At 39.0% G+C, this 13317-nt stretch overlaps 1 protein-coding gene and 1 long non-coding RNA gene across 2 annotated transcripts in view; one reads left to right on the top strand and one right to left on the bottom strand.

Annotated features, from left to right (window-relative positions):
• Positions 1-13317, bottom strand: part of LOC135462641 (alpha-mannosidase 2x-like) — a 240693-nt gene that overhangs the window by 170173 nt on the left and 57203 nt on the right. The gene's annotated exons all lie outside the window — the stretch shown is intronic.
• Positions 14-3060, top strand: LOC135463078 (uncharacterized). The gene is made up of 3 exons (XR_010443516.1): positions 14-106; positions 545-596; positions 2188-3060. It is a non-coding gene; the product is annotated as an uncharacterized LOC135463078 (long non-coding RNA).

Consider the following 13317-nt stretch of genomic DNA (forward strand, 5'->3'; position numbering starts at 1 on the left):
TAAATTTACCTCCAGACTCAGAAGAGTTCAAACCATGGTGGGTCATTGTTCCAGTGGTCATTGTGCTCTTTGTTTCTCCTGGCCTTGTTTACTGCAGGATCAAAAGGTAAATTGTCCATCTCCGTCATACTTCACAGATATGTAAGCCCATTCAAAAAGCTTTATCGATCAAAGGCGTGCTTTGATTGGACAGTGACGATGCTAACCTTCTCCCATCACCGACATGACTGACGTTATCTTCTCACACCGTTTGTGCCAAATGAATACAACATAAATGTAACGTCTTGCTTGTGTAAGGAGAATCAAAAAGTTTTGTGATGTACCGTTGAGGGAAAGTATTTGCCATTACTTTATCCCGATTCACGAAAAAAAAACATTAGTTTTCAGAAACAGTGAATTAGGTTGATCAAAATAATAGTAGCGTAATAGTAACCTACATTGTCATAAGCGGTTAAACCCAAATAATCTCGGTAACCAAATCTGATTTGCATATATTATACCGCAATTTAGAAATCTAGGAATTCTGTTTCCAAATAATTTTCAGAAGACGACAAAATAGAGAAAATGTACACAGTGCTGACGAAATGCCTGAAACCGTAAGTAAATTTGTAATATATATGGATATGTATGTTCTTATGCATAAATGGAGGATATGTAATGAGCGACCCGAAGATATCAAATTTATTAAACGAGAGGCTCGGAACAAATGAAAAACTAATACTCGAGTTGAATAAATTTGATATTCAAGGATCACGGATTTCATATCCTATTTATCCCATAAATGCCTTATTTTAAATTTATAGCATAAAAAAATTATAATTTAAACTTTGCGGACAATGTGCCGACGTCTGACCGCGTAGTGATATCACATATATAGGTGAAGTGAAACGTCATTAGTAAGTGACAACTACATGGCGGAGTATAATATAGTAAACACAAAATTTGTTTACTTAACGACTTTTTTTATACCACAGGGGTAAAAAATATTTATAACAAGAATATTACATTTTACTAGAGAAAGAGTTACTGTCTAAAAATAGACAAATTTCACGTGCGCTGAGTAGCCGCTCTAACAACTTTCAAACAAATAACTAACAGTTTTACTTACCGAAGGTTGAACAAGCGAAACAGCCTACAAAGTTGTAACGGCTAACTGGGATTTAAGCACTCGCTAGTGTTCTTGTGAAGATTCGGATGAGGATTCAATTGCTTTCATGTCGGACTTAGTGAAGTTTTAGTTCTGTAGAATAATGTTAAGAAAAATAATGGGCCTACGCGATGTTTCATTTCTGGGGATTTTACTTACCTTCGTGGCGATGGCTCATTGTCGTAGTCAGTGCCGAGAATTTCCACACTGGTTCGATTATCTCTTGTCACATTTATAACACTGGCACGCACTTTTTTTGTCATTTTTGCGATGTCTCCTGGTCGCATGTCGGCCATGTTGACATTTACAGACAAGAAAGAGTTGGAAAAAAAGTACAGTACCTGTACAGCCGAGTTGTAACTTTTGATTGGTCGATTTGATGAATGGAGAGATACACGGACCAATCAAAATGTCGGAATTAATATTACACGCGGTGCATATCAAAACGAAATGTCATGCCTTTATTACCCGGAAAAAGGAACATTTATGGGATAAATATGGATATGTATGTTATAATGCACAAATGTTGTAATGAGTCAGATAGTTGTCGGTTATAAAACAGAACCCAGTTGCTTTAGCTGTTGGCAGGGATGAATCTACAAGTGATTTGATTCATTTAAAATGAAAAAAAAAATAATTTGGTATATTACTCAAGCGCTCATTTTTGATAGCCTTCAAAAATAAAGTTGACTGATGTCAAGGATGTAAACCAATATACACGTTACCTGCACCCTTGTTTGGGATGCATAAACATTAATATGCACTTCTTATTTCTGTACTGTAAGCCAATTTTCTGTAATGTGTAGGACTATTATCTGACTATCCAAGCGCCAAAAGTTTACCACATTCTTGTCTATCTTGTCCAAATATCATGGAAACCCAGGCGTTATAATTTAATACTTTACCATATCTTGGTTTACATGTTTATAGTGGTGGTTTATGAGACTGATAATTGCTGTTTTATTTTTACATGTAGTCTGTGCAAAGATCAACACATTTGTGTGATTAAATAAAAGGATCATCTATGTTTTACATTACAGCGTGTTCCATTGTGTGAAAACCCATTGCCAGGGCCAGGCCATGTCGTGCCGCCACTAGTGCCAATTTCCCAGTATGTCAGCTGAAACAAGGGGTAGACATGTGAATGCAGCTAAATGGAGATTTTTATAACTGATATTAACCCGTTGTGAATATGGAATACATAATCTTTACAGTTTGCTAATCGGCTATTTTAATCAAGTCTGCCAATTTCGTCATGTTTATCTTTTTTCTAAACTAGACATTTTACCATACACATGGATTGTACCGCATATTTTATCTTATTTCTTTCACTGAGTATGATTGCAGTAAAATCCGTCATAAGAACTTTGTGTCCGATAATCCTGGTAGTATTTACACAATCCTTATGCGTGTAACTGTTTACCTCTGCGTGAACATGTTAATCTTTTGACTTCAAGTTTTGTGTCTCAAACTTAACCTTTCCACTTATAATAGCGTGGTTTTAATGACGTGTCAAAAGTGCTTTTTTGTATTGTGGTTATAATGGAGCGGTTTTAATGGCGTTTCGAAACCGACTTTTTTGCATTGTGGTTATAATGGCGTGTCAAAAGTTCCCTTTTCTGTATTGTGGTTATAATGGCATGTCAAAAGTGCCTTTTTTCTGTATTGTGGTTATCATGGCGTGTCCAGAGTGCCTTTTTAGTGTTGTGGTTATAATGGCGCGGTTATAAATGCGTGTCAGAAGAGTCTATTTTGTATTGTAGTTATCATATCGTGTCAGAAGTGCCTTTTTTGTATCGTGGTTATAATGGCGCGGGTTTAATGGAGTGTCAAAAGTGTTTTTTGTATTGTGGATGTAATGGCGCGGTTTTAATGGCGTGTCAAAAGTGCCTTTTTGTATTGTGGTTAAAATGGCGTGTTGAAACTGACATTTATTGTAATGTGGTTAAAATGGCGTGTCAACAGTGACTTTTTAGTATTGTGGTTATAATGGCGCGGTTATAATGGCGTGTGAATAGTGCCCCTTTTGTACCATGGTTATAATGGCGCGGCTATAATAGAGTGTCAAAAGTGTCCTTTTTGTATTGTAGTTATAATGGCGTGTCAATAGTGCCCTTTTTGTATTATGGTTATAAGGGCGCGGTTATAATGGTGTGCCAATAGTGCCGTTTTTGTAATGTGGTTATAATGGCGTTTCAATAGTGCCCTTTTTGTATTGTGGTCATAATGTCGTGTCAATAGTGCCCTTTTTGTATCATGGTAATAATGGCGCGCTTATAATGGTGTGTCAAAAGTGCCCTTTTTGTATTCTGGTTATAATGGCGTGTCAATAGTGCCTTTTTGTATTCTGGTTTTAATGGCGCGGTTATAAAGGCGTGTCAAAAGTGCAGTCTGCTGCTTTCTTTGTGCGGCTTAGCCTCTGTTATCTAGGTCACGTGGTTTGACGGCCATATTGGAGTATGTTAAACTAAAAATATTTTCTTCCCCAGAGCCATCTATCAGAATTCTCTTCACAAGTTCAAGGCAAGGCGCAGAAAATATTGTAAAACTGAATTTTAATCTGGTCCTACTCTACGACCGGCTTTAGCCCTATCCATGTTTTCTTGAGAGGCCAGGGCTGGTGAGCAAGGTAAAACATGCTTTTCGAAAGGCCTCGAACATATCAGCAAGGATAGCTTGGTATAGCTTACTGTAGATCCCCTCTTCTGTAGCAGATGGGGCTCTGTGAGTCTTTCCAAGGACTTCATGTAATCGTAAGGGTAAACACAATTACACAGCAGCAGATGCCGTCTTTCTTTGATAGGCTCAGACCGAGTTATAATCTGAAATGAAGTCGGTAAAGCGGAGCAGCCCCAGGGGAGCTGTACTTCTCTGAGTTGTTCGGGATGCATGTGATCTTGTATTCCACCTTACAGATGGCTTCCATCAAGAAAATAGGGTCGTAGTCACGTGGGTTGTAAACGACCACTGGGATTGTGATGGATTTGAGGTTCAGCTACAGTTTCAAGTTGCAGGTGTGTGTGAATACAACCTCGGTATTTTCCCGCTTTTTCACGTATGTGACAGGTGGTAGCAATATTGTATCTCGCAGGTCATGAAATTGGCATGGGTTTGGGGCTAACCAGCACTCTCTTGATCTTCTTCTCCACATCCTGAAGTGCTTGGAGGAAGTGCTCTGCCACATTGGGTCCTCTTGGGGAGGCTCTCTCCTGTGTGGCCTGGCTTTCAGCTTGCTGACGACCACTTGCCTTTCATCAGAGACGTCTCTTAATCCCAGCTGTCACCAGTATGAGATATTTCCCACACGGTACAGTAGCTCACGGGTAACTTAATATAACCACGATGGTTTACTCCGGACACTCCGGCTTGATGTACCCACAGAACTGTCTGCCATCGTGAAAGTTAAATTCTGGAAACTAGTATGCGTTAAATATTTATTTCGTCTGAAATAAGGGTTAGGACAGAGAAAATAAAGGGTAGACATGCAAATTCACCTCATGGAAGAATTTTCTACCTGATATTAGACCACTGTGATAAAAGTGACATATGCCTGGCGATATACTAAATAGTTTGACAAGTTAGTCAGTCAAGTTCGTCATATTTGTAACTACAGTAGATAGTTTGCTATATTGAAAGGCGTATTCTGGGGATTACACTCCAAAGTGAGCAGTTACGACATACCTCCAATATTCTGGAAAAAGACAGATTACAACCAGTTGGAAATCCTCATCCAAGAAGAGCGGCATAATATCAAATAGGTGAACAAATAAGGTTATTTTAGGAATAATGGTTTCATTCACTGCGTTTACGCAAAATGTGGTTATTTTTGGGAAGGCGTGAAGCAATATCCCCGTTACTTTCACCCTTCTTTTGGATACAAAGGCATAATTATACAATTGTTATTTCTGTACAGGAAGTCAACTTTCGGCAATTTTCCACGTCTGGAAAAGAACTGGTCAAAAGACATTTGTTTATTAGTGTGGTCAAAGATTTTGCAATAACGGGGGTCGCTGATGAAAGAAATCTAGCACTGCTCTTGTCTAGACCATTAGCTATGTCTTTGTCAAGATTTAAAAGGTATTGTAAAACAGAGACATATGAGATATTCCGTATGGAAAAGAAGGTCTCATGAGGAAGTTTTCCTCAACTTCTTTCCTGAGTTTTTTCACCAATTTGAACAAAGCAGTCCTTGTTTATATTACTAATATCCATCAAACTCCTTTGTTTAGGATTACATTTTCTCAAGATCTCCCAGATTCTCTTGGACGAAGATACAATTTCTTTCAAGTCATTTGAGAATTGCCGCTTCTTTGCACAAGCAATTTTATTGTTCGCTTTATTTTTCCAGTGTTTAGGATTTGCCTCATGTCTCTTTCGTTTGTACATATCTCGTTGATGCATAGAATATAGAAAATCTATTTAGAATACCCATGATGATTTTGAAACGTATTTGACTTGTCTTGTTTTGAAGGGAACATGTTTATTTAGAACATCTTGGAATAGATTTTACACTTCATTCACATCCATTTTGAGGTTTATTATGTAATCTATAGTTTCCCAGGGTACATCCATTCAGTTTTGGTGGAAAAGATTTTCGTTGAAATCTTTACATGCTCTATATTGAATTGTAACATCTTCATGCGTCACACTGCAGTTAATCTTTGGTTTGAGAGTGATACAGACTGGAAAATGATCCCTTATGGCATAGATAGGGACTTGAACTTATGCAACTTTCTCAGTTGACTTTCTACATTCGGTCACAAATGAATATTACATGACTTTGGCCATGCTATTAAACAGCGTAGAACATGTGTGTTTTCAGTGGGTTTGTTTGCGTTCCGCGTATACAGAGACTCCTTCGAGTTAGTTGTGTGACCATATACGGCCGTGTAGACTTGAGTATTAGGTTTAACACTCTCCAAAAAGCAGAAAGACCGTGCACGCTGGCAAACTATACGATGTTATGGGTAGAAACTGTACTGTGATATACAATTATACGACAAACTTGTTGGTCCATGTTTTTCTTTGTGTATTATAGTATTCTATATATGCTTTATAGTTTTGGCGTTCTAAGTCAATAAAGGCCGGTTTTGTTGGAAGCTAATTTTCTTCTTTTACGACTTGTGTTTTATGTTTAGCAGACATCGTATTCTGACACAAGTTGTAATCTATCTTCACCAGTATCTATTTATGTCCCTCTTTTACATCACAGCTGTAACCAGCACTGGTGGCAGTTGGTTGACCGCCGGCTTCGGGAGGTGGTAGATCCAGAGTGAATCTTGGGTCGGGTCACACCTAAGACCTCGTTTAGCGACTGTGCAACGAGTGGTATAATGGCTCGGGCGGCTTACTTACCTTCGGTAAGGCGTCTCAGATGAAAGAGCCGTGAAAATCCTTCCTGCAACAAGGAGGCGCATTACATGCAGCCCAAGGACTGATTTGTAGTCATATGACTGAAAACTCGTAAAAAGAAACAGTACGACGTTAAACCCCAAGCACTCACTTACATCACAACTGGACATTACCGGTTAGAGACATAACATCTGGTTAGGAATTATCTTAGTGAAAGGTTAGCCTTACATAGCTCTACCTTTGCTTACACTCCAGTAGAGCCAAACACCTGTAGCTCCAGAGTGCTGTCACTTTGCACCTCAGGCGATGGCACGAAGCGCTGGCACAATCGTGCGCACTCTAGGGGTTTAACTCGGTACGAAACAAGTTTCAACGCTCTCGGGTCTAGTTCATGTTAAACTCATACTCCTCACATGGCATGCCTCGCTCTCTAACGTTCGTTTTACATCACTGCCACGTCTAATAAATTTTGCACTGAAATATTGAACAACACAGAGGTAAAGGTAATTAGGCAGGAAATGATGCGATGAGGAAGTCCTGTCAGAAAACACAAACAATCAATCTTTGTCTCTTAAAATACTTATACACATGCATCCTCTTTATCTAGAGTATGTACAACACGATTCTAACCAAAACCTTAAATAATGAATGCTGATTAAATAGTTCCGCGGGAGGATACACGTGATGAGGCTAAGTCTAAACAAGCATACGTGCGTCTAACAGGCTCTAAAGGGCAAGCTTGACAAGTGATGGTAGTGATGTAAAGCGAATGATAGAGAGCGACGCATGCGTTGTAAACAGTACGTGTTAAACCCTTAAACAATTTCGCCTCCAGCGTGTGGAGAGTGCCGAACGCCTGCCACCTCAACCTATTTCACTTTGAAGCCTACAAATGCTGCAATATTTCACAAACAGCCAAGAAACCGATTCACCTGTGTGTTCCAAACTCAGTAATTCAGTTCTGTACAATTTTAAAATAATCCGTATGTATACTTATACATGTATAAGTTGGAAAGCCATTTTAACATGAGACGATGATCTCCAAGACCAGTAGGCTGCTAAGTAATGAAGGGCGAGGCCGCTGAAATATAGCACGCCTATTTGAGTAGGTCTTTACAAGTTAAGTGCCTGTAGTGCGAAGCGGCAGCACTGTGGCACTACCCCGAGAAAAGTAATTATAAGTAGGTATGGCACTAATTAAGTTAGAGTAAAGGTAGAGATATGTTAGGCTACTTATAGGTACAGAAGATTGACTCAATCATCAAGACAAGTAAACAAAATCAGGGACCAAGTCATATGCATTAATCAATATACTTTCAAACTGTTTGCACAATAGCCCTGACAAACGACACATTTGTAACAAGCCTTGTTACAGTTATGCATACAAGGCTTGACAGATATTCTACCACACCCACAATCCTAACATAACAAAAATTACACAAACTTATTTGAGATACTAATAAAATGATAAGGCAAGTGACAGCTGTATTTAACGTGATCACGTGATTCTGTATGAGTGTACCGTTTTGTAGATACATTAAGATGGCTGATTGTTGGACAGGAACTATTTGAGTTTATGCGTCACCCCCGCTATGGTTGTTCAAACTATAACCTGTTCTGACAGATAAAACAAGGACATTCGCTACATTGATTTCTACGCAAGCAAATTAAAACTTTGCGACGAACTTAGAGATATTTTCAAGAGTTTGAAGGCTAGATATGCCTTTGTAGCACTGTTGTTACAGGAGTAACGGCAAGATGAGCAGGCTTACAAAGTTTGGTCTTCATATTTGTACTTAGACAATAGAAATTACTTGGTATATGCCATGGACTCTTCTGGGTTTGACAATTTAGGAACTACCGATAGGGAGCCCTTATTGTATAAATTGCATGCGCAATGCTTTACGTTTTTTTTCCTCTAAGGGCAGTGTTTTGTAGTGACATTAGGCAATTATATATTTTTCGTTATTATTAGTTAATATTATATACATATAAATTAATTACATAAGACGACAAGTGGGAATACATTTCATTGTTTGAAAGCTTGTAAAAGTTATTTTATACTAAGCGATGAAGTAAGTGGAATTAATATTTTCACTACGTAGTTATAGAAATGGCGGCCAGCTTTCATACTGTATGCTTTATCCGGCGACAAATGCATCCACTTCATCAAACACTAATCTGGATCATAAGGCATTACAATGTATTATCCTGGAATCCTGGAATGTTTGGCATAGAAGCATTTCTCGGGTCCCGAACTCAGCAGTTTCTGTAACTAATCCACACACACACTCTTCACCATTGAGGCATTTCTCGGGTCTCAAATTTAACTGTTTCTGTAGGTAATCCACATAAACACTGCTTAGCATTAGGTATTTGTCTGGCACCTAATTCAGCTGTTTCTGTACCTACTCCACATAAACACTGTTCAGCATATAGGCATTTTTCGGGTACCTGATTCATTTGTTTCTTTACCTAATCAACATAAACACTGTTTAGCCTTAAGGCATTTCTGTGGTCCCTAATTCAGCTGTTTCTGTACCTAATCCACATAAACATTGTACAGTATACAGACATATTTTTTGGGTCCCTGATTTAGTTGTTCTACACCTAATCCACATAAACACTGTTCAGCCTGGAGACATTTCTTGGTCCCTAATTCAGCTGTTTCTGTACCTAATACACATAAACACAGTTCAGCATAATGGAATTCCTCGGGTCCCTAATTCAGCAGTTTCTGTACCTTATCCACATCAACACTGTTCAGCAAGGAGGCATTTCTCGAGTCCTTAATTCAGCTGTTTCTGTACCTAATCCACATACACACTGTTCAGCCTAAAGACATTTCTGTGGCCCTTGATTCAGTTGTTTCTGTACCTAATCCACATAAGCACTGTAAAGCAGGGTGACATTTCTCTGGTTTCTGATTCAGCTGTTTCTGTACCTAATTCACATAAACACTGTTCAGCCTTTCTTAGTACTTCTCTGGTCCTTGATTCAGCATTTTCTGTATCTAATCCACATAAACAAGAGTAGAGGCATTGCTCTGTTCCCAAATTCAGCTGTTTCTGTACCTATTCCACATAAACACTGTTTAGAATGAAAGGACTTTTCTGGTCGCTGATTTAGCTGTTTCTGTACCTAATCCACATAAACACTGTTCAGCATAAAGACATTTCTTGGGTCTCAAATTCAGGTGTTTCTCATCCACATAAAAACTGTTTAGCCTGGAGGTGTTTCTCTGGTCCTGTATTCAGCTGTTTCTGTACCTAATCCACATAAACACTGTTTAGCCTGGAGGTATTTCTCTGGTAACTGATTCAGCTGTTTCTGTACCTAATCCACATAAACACTGTTCAGCATAGAGACATTTCTTGGGTCTCAAATTCAGGTGTTTCTCATCCACATAAAAACTGTTTAGCCTGGAGGTGTTTCTCTGGTCCTGTATTCAGCTGTTTCTTTAACTAATCCACATAAACACTGTTTAGCCTGGAGGTATTTCTCTGGTAACTGATTCAGCTGTTTCTGTACCTAATCCACATAAACACTGTTCAGCATAGAGACATTTCTTGGGTCTCAAATTCAGGTGTTTCTCATCCACATAAAAACTGTTTAGCCTGGAGGTGTTTCTCTGGTCCTGCATTCAGCTGTTTCTTTAACTAATCCACATAAACACTGTTTAGCCTGGAGGTATTTCTCTGGTAACTGATTCAGCTGTTTTTGTACCTAATCCACATAAACACTGTTTAGCCTGGAGGTGTTTCTCTGGTCCTGTATTCAGCTGTTTCTTTAACTAATCCACATAAACACTGTTTAGCCTGGAAGTGTTTCTCTGGTCCTGTATTCAGCTGTTTCTTTAACTAATCCACATAAACACTGTTTAGCCTGGAGGTGTTTCTCTGGTCCTGTATTCAGCTGTTTCTTTAACTAATCAACATAAACACTGCTTAGCCTGGAGGTGTTTCTCTGGTCCTGTATTCAGCTGTTTCTTTAACTAATCCACATAAACACTGTTTAGCCTGGAGGCATTTCTCGGATTGTTGATTCAGCTGTTTTTGTACCTAATCCACATCAACACGGCACAGCATAGATACATGTTTTGGGTCGGTAATTCAGCTGTTCTAAACACAATTCAGCATGAAGGCATTTTTCGAGTCCCTGATTAAACTGTTTCTGTACCTAATCCACATAAACACTGTTCAGCATAGAGACATTTCTTGGGTCTCAAATTCAGGTGTTTATCATCCACATAAAAACTGTTTAGTCTGGAGGTGTTTCTCTGGTCCTGTATTCAGCTGTTTCTTTAACTAATCCACATAAACACTGTTTAGCCTGGAGGTATTTCTCTGGTAACTGATTCAGCTGTTTTTGTACCTAATCCACATAAACACTGCTTAGCCTGGAGGTGTTTCTCTGGTCCTGTATTTAGCTGTTTCTTTAACTAATCCACATAAACACTGCTTAGCCTGGAGGTGTTTCTCTGGTCCTGTATTCAGCTGTTTCTTTAACTAATCCACATAAACACTGTTTAGCCTGGAGGCATTTCTCGGATTGTTGATTCAGCTGTTTTTGTACCTAATCCACATCAACACGGCACAGCATAGAGACATGTTTTGGGTCGGTAATTCAGCTGTTCTAAACACAATTCAGCATGAAGGCATTTTTCAAGTCCCTGATTAAACTGTTTCTGTACATAATCCACATAAACACTGTTCAGCATAGAGGCATTTTTCGGGTCCCTAACTGAGCAGTTTCTATACCTAATCCACATAAACACTGTGCAGCCTGGAGGCAATTCTCGGGTCCCTAATTTGGCTGTTTCTGTACCAAATCCACAAAACCACAGTTCAGTATAGAAACATTTCTTAGGACCCTGATTTAGCTGTTCCTGTACCTTATCCACATACACACTGTGCACCATGGAGGCAATTTTCTGGAGCTAATCCACATGAACGTTACTCAGCATGGAGATATTTTTCTAAACCCTAATTCAACTGTTTCTGTACCTAATCCACAAAAACACAGCTTAGCATTAAGGTATTTCTTGGGTCCCTAAATCATTTGTTCCTTACCTAATCCACATAAACACTGTTTAGCATAGAGACATTTTTCTTCTCTCTAATTCATTTTTTTCTCTACCTAATCCACATACACACTGTATAGCCTCGAGGCATTTCTCTGGTCCTTGATTAGGCTGTTTCTGTACCAACTCCACATAAACACTGTACAGCATAGAGACGTATTTTTGGGGTCTCGTTTTTAGCTGTTCTGCACCTAATCCACATAATCACTGTTCATCATGGGGACATTTCTCAAGTTTATGATTCAGCTGTTTCTGTATTAACTCGATATAAACACTGTACAGCATGGAGACATTTCTCGGGTCTTTAAATAAGCTGTTTCTGTACCTAATTTACATAAACACTGTTCAGCATAGATACATTTCTATGATCCCTAATTCAGCTGTTTCTGTACCTAATCCACATAAACACTGTTTAGCCTGGAGACATTTCTCGGGTCCTTTAATAAGCTGTTTCTGTATTAACTCGATATAAACACTGTACAGCATGGAGATATTTCTCGGATCCCTAATTCAGCTGTTTCTGTACCTAATCCTCATAAACACTGTTCAGCAGAGGGACATTTTTTCGGGTTCATAGTTCAGCTGTATCTGTACCTAATCCACATAAAAACTGTTTAGCCTGGAGGTATTTCTTTGGTAACTAATTCAGCTGTTTCTGCACCTAATCCACATAAACATCTGTTGAGAGTAGAGGCATTTCTCGGGTCCCTAAGTCAGCTGTTTTTGTACCTAATCCACACACACACTGTTCAGCCTAGAAGCATTTCTCTGGTCCTTGCTTTAGCTGACTAAGTACCTATTCCACATACACACTGTAAAGCATAGAGGCATTTCTCGGTTCCCTGATTCAGCAGTTTCTGTACCTAGTCCACACAAACACAGTTTACCCTGGAGGAGTTTCTCTTGTCCTTAATTCAGCTGTTTCTGCACCTATTCCACATACACACTGTTTAGCATAGAGGCAATTCTCATGTCACTTATTCAGCTGTTTCTGTACCTAATCCACATAAACACTGTTCAGCATAGAGGCATTTCTCGGATCAATAATTAAGCAGTTTTTTGTCACTAATCCTCATAAACACTGTTAAACCTACAGGCAATTCTCGGGTCCTTGAATCAGCTGTTTCTGTACCTAATCCACATAAACACTGTTTACCCTGGTAGTATTTCTTTGGTCCCTGATTCAGCATTTTCTGTACCTAATCCCATATAAAGATCTGTTAAGGGTAGAGGCATATCTATGGCCCCTAATTCAGCTGTTTCTGTACCTATTCCACATAAACACTGTTTAGCCTGGAGGCATTTCTCTGGTGAATGTTTCAGCTGTCTATGTACCTAATCCACATTAATACTGTACAGCATGGAGGCATTTCTGCGGTCCCTAATTCAGCTGTTTCTGTACCTAATCCAAAAAAGCACTGTTCAGCCTTGAGGTATTTCTCTGGTAACTAATATAGCTGTTTCTGTACCTAATCCACATAAACATCTGTTGAGAGTAGAGGAATTTCTGGGGTCCCTAATTCAGCTGTTTTTGTACTTAATTCACATAAACACAGTTTTGCCTGGAGGCATTTCTCTGGTCTTTATTTTAGCTGCCTGTGTATCTAATCCACTAACACACTGTAGAGCATAGAGGCATTTCTCGGGTCCCTGTTTCAGCTGTTTCTGTATTTAATCCACATCAATACAGTTAACCCTGGAAGAGTTTCTCTTGTTTTTAATTCAGCCGTTTCTG

Source organism: Liolophura sinensis, chromosome 2 (assembly GCF_032854445.1).
Source record: "Liolophura sinensis isolate JHLJ2023 chromosome 2, CUHK_Ljap_v2, whole genome shotgun sequence".
Taxonomy (NCBI): Eukaryota; Metazoa; Mollusca; class Polyplacophora; order Chitonida; family Chitonidae; genus Liolophura; species Liolophura sinensis.